This window comes from Squalius cephalus (assembly GCF_949319135.1).
Source record: "Squalius cephalus genome assembly, chromosome: 23".
Taxonomy (NCBI): domain Eukaryota; kingdom Metazoa; phylum Chordata; class Actinopteri; order Cypriniformes; family Leuciscidae; genus Squalius; species Squalius cephalus.
The window spans coordinates 30,329,391-30,333,535 of record NC_137144.1 but is presented as its reverse complement, the minus strand read 5'-3'; the positions used below and the strand labels follow the sequence as shown (position 1 = coordinate 30,333,535).

The 4,145-nt window shown below is 38.1% G+C and overlaps 1 long non-coding RNA gene across 1 annotated transcript; it reads right to left on the bottom strand.

The window, feature by feature from the left end:
- Window positions 1-1,169: 1,169 nt before the first annotated feature.
- LOC307151907 lies at window positions 1,170-2,204 on the bottom strand. Its single transcript, XR_013819944.1, has 3 exons — window positions 2,059-2,204; window positions 1,302-1,420; window positions 1,170-1,212 (listed from the first exon to the last, which is right to left on the bottom strand). It is a non-coding gene; the product is annotated as an uncharacterized lncRNA (long non-coding RNA).
- Window positions 2,205-4,145: the final 1,941 nt, after the last annotated feature.

The window sequence follows — 4,145 nt, the reverse complement described above, 5'->3', positions numbered from 1 at the left end:
GCGCATGAGAGGCCTTCTTCAACTTTTTAATTCAGAATTACAATGACGCCTTTTTAATGTAATACTTAAAACGTTTTTTTTTTAAGTCATAATTTGGTTGTTGACTATAGTAGTGTTGATGATGAAACCTGCTAGTGCTTTTTGTACCTCTCTGGTATTATAGTGTTTCAAGATGGCGGAACGACACGGAAGCCTCCTTGGACTTACCCGCCCCATGTAAATAAAAGATAAGAAATTATCTTTCTTAAAATCAGATCATTGGCACAGATCATTTTACACCCATGAGGACATATTTATGAATAAAGACAATGATTTTAGCTAATAAAATACCATTTTTTCAATCTACACATGAGAGACCTTCAGAAGTCAGAACTTCAGGGGTCAACGGTTTAGGCCCGTTGGCGAAAACACTGCATGTGTAAGGTAGTTTTCCAGATTTTCACCCAAAATCAAATACTGTATGACACTTTTCAAAGTTAGAATAACCTGTTGTGTTCTGACACAAGGCCATTAACCGGTTCTTTTTTTGTTTTATAAATGTACTTTGCTTATTTCTAAATATCAACCTGATAAATATGAATACGATTAAACAAGATAATTTTTAAGAAAAAAAAACATTTTTAAGAAAAATACAACTAAACCATGATAATGTTTAGTTTAGATGTTGATGATTAAGTTTCAGGCGTAGTGCAACCAGATTTCTCTAACATCTCACTCACAACGCAAAACGTTGTAAATAAACATTTTCAAACTGTAATTTTATTTTATTGATTATGGTGATTTAAAGTTTTTGTTATTAACTAACACTTCAACATCCGGCACAAAATTAAAGAGATCTCAGTTCACAATCTACATTGTTAGATATTCTCCTATGTATGTAAGTAGTTGTGCTTAAATCTTTGGCTGTATCTTTACACAGCATAGCGATGCAAAGTTCCACACTCTATGGACTAACTTATCAGACACTCATGATGTTAACATCACCATATATTGTCTTTTCTACCATGATTGGAGCAACTATTGTCCCACCATTCTTCTGGTCAATTGTGAAGGTAAGCTGATTAGGGATCTGAATTAATAGCCGTCCGAATGATGTAGAATTATTATTATTATTATTATTATTATTATGCTGTCGTTGTAGATGGTTGTTAGGCTGTTGGTTTGTCATGTTTCCAGAATGTGTTTGAATGCTCAGCGTCTGAACGTCACCATCTGTTTAAAAAAAAAAAATAATTTAAGAAGATTGAAGATTGAGAACCGTATGGACTACTAACAAAGTAAAATTATAAATTTTTTCCTACGTTTGATATTCTTTTTTCTGATTTTTTTCACTATGGACTTGATCCTTTTTAATGCTGTTTTCTCTCCATATTTATTCTGTAGTTCCTCTACTGTGTCTTCCAACCTCCCTGTTGTTCTTCTCCAGCTGTGCTAACCAAAGACAAACAGTTAGAAGAATATAATGTATGTACAGCAAAAATAAAGTTAACATAAAATAAACACATTCATACACCAGTTCAAAGTCAATGAACAAGCTGATGCTGCAGTGTTAGAGCACATGATGGATGGTGAACAGACGCACATCAGGTTAAACCAGAGCTAAAACAATAGTCTATGTTAGGACAATAGTATCTGATAATAGCTGATAACGGTCATAAAGTGCGAGATAAGGTGCAAGTAGCTAAACTAAACATTTCATATTTGACAAATGTTTTGAGAAATGTTAAACAACTACAAAAATAATCAACTTTTTTCTAATTTCTTTTTTTCTAAATTGTGATTTAATGTGAGAGGAGAAGAAACAATATTAAGAATCATTAATAATGAATGTGTACAATTTAATAAATGTATTTACCTAACATCCATAAAGTAAATTAAGGCTAAGTTCCTTTTTGTGGACAAAGTGAACTTTGGAACTATTTTATCAAAAATATGTTGATAATGATAGTTTGGCATGCATGGGATTGGTTGTCCATAGTGAGAGAGAAATACTTTTATTATAGAAATGGCTATTTTTTATTCTATTCTTTAATCCACAAATAAAATAGGTTTTTATACCTGCTCAAGTACTTCTTGATGAGTTTCTTCTGTATTAAACAGCGAATCTTCTCAGTCAGATCGTCGCAAGATCTCAGGAATCCTCTCACACTGCTCGTGTTCACGCGCTCCATCGCTGCACTTGTGTGTATGACTCGAACGATTCAAACTTCTCTCTGGCGACATGTAGGACTTGTTGGTTATGCAGGAACTAGTTATTTATGGCTTTCCTGAGGCCAACCTCCATACATTCTACACAACAGGGTGGGTGGACCCCAGCCTGATAAATATTTCAGGACATTACACGCTCTACTCTAGCTCTACTAGCCTCGGACTGATGCGCCACTGCAACAAAAGTTGAAAGTCCTGTTTGTCTGAACCTGATGCAAACTTCTGACCCACAAACTTCTGCGCATTAACGCACAAGGCACGATTGTACCGCAAGGGAGATTCCAGGAACATTGCAGGAGATTCAGGAGACTCTTCGAAAAGCTGAAAAAAATGGCGATGCAAAACCTAAAGGAGAGCGACTCCCCGTTGAGTTCTGGCGATACGGGGTACAATTATCCTCCGGCGTGTGAGTGTGCCACGGGCAAAGAGTGTCGTTTAAGAGCTATGCTGGACTCTATGTTTAAAGATTATTTTAGAGGCCAAATGTTTGGCTTGATGCACAGGATCATCGACGCTGCGTGTGATATGAAAAAAGATTGTGCGCAGGACACCAAACGTGTGACAAATCTCAAAAATGAAATGGATGACGTAAGAGGCTTGACAAAGCCATGGCCTGATGTAACGCCCATGTTTTTTGACGGCAAAGAGCCGAACGGCGTAATCCTCAGAAAAGTTTTGGATGTGTTGCGTGAATGTAGTGACAAATTCGAAATCATTGAAATACTCGCTATATGGACATTTGGAACTGATCTCTGTGTGTCACTGGTGTCAAAAAATGCAAAAACTGACGTTGGTGAATTAGTTGAAAGTCTGGTCAACTATAGCCTGGAGCAAAACATGATAGCCTGCAGAGATTTTCTATTCTGGTTAGACCATCTGTAAATGTCTTTCACTCAAATTTCTTCAATATATGAAAGTATAATGTTGAAATAAAATGTCTGAGCTTATAAAAATACTATTATAATAGTAATATTTAGAATAATTCAATATTTCAATATTTGTTTTCTGCATTTTATGTGCATGCATGTGCAACCATTTACATTCCAAACACGCCCTGTGGCCCCATTTTTATGTCATTTTTATGAGAGTTTTTCGCCCCCTGCGACATCCGTTTCAGGCCAAACGGAGGAGTTTACTTAAACATGGATATGTCTCACCAGCAACCTCCGGCTTGTCACAATCCTGGCATGCGTCGGGAACAGGAACGCCTTAACACCTTTCAGAATTGGACTCTTGCACCAGTAAGTCCGGCCGAGCTTGCCAAAGCTGGTTTCTACTACCTTGGACAGGGCGACAGAGTGTCTTGTTTCAGTTGTGGAGGCCAGCTTAGCAACTGGGAAACGGGAGATTGTGCAGTATCAGAGCACCAGAGACATTACCCCAACTGCCCCTTCGTTCGAGGTGACCGTGCAGATAATGTACATTTATCTAGCCTTTTCAATGTATCGGCAATGCAACGGTGTGAAGAAAGGTCGCTCACATTTGTCTACTGGCCCTCAAGAATAACTGTTCGACCAGACCAATTGGCTAAGGCTGGTTTTTACTATGTTGGTCGTAATGATGACGTGAAGTGCTTTTCTTGCGATGGTGGACTCAGATGTTGGGAGTCTGGTGATGATCCATGGGTAGAACATGCCATATGGTTTCCAAGATGTGAATACCTGCTGCAAGAAAAGGGCCAAGAGTTTGTTCATCAGATTCAAGCAAGATTTCCAAGACTATTTGAGCGGCTATTGACTCATGGAGACACGAGAGAATTTGTGAGAGAACAAGAGAACAATCCTGTGGTGGAGTCTGCTTTAGAGATGGAATTTGAGCGTGGCCTGACGGCCCAGACAAATGAAGCTGCATCACCGAGTCAAGATCTTTCAGACTTGCCTATGGAGGAACAGTTAAGAAGACTTCAAGAGGAGCGCACATGCAAAGTTTGCATGGAT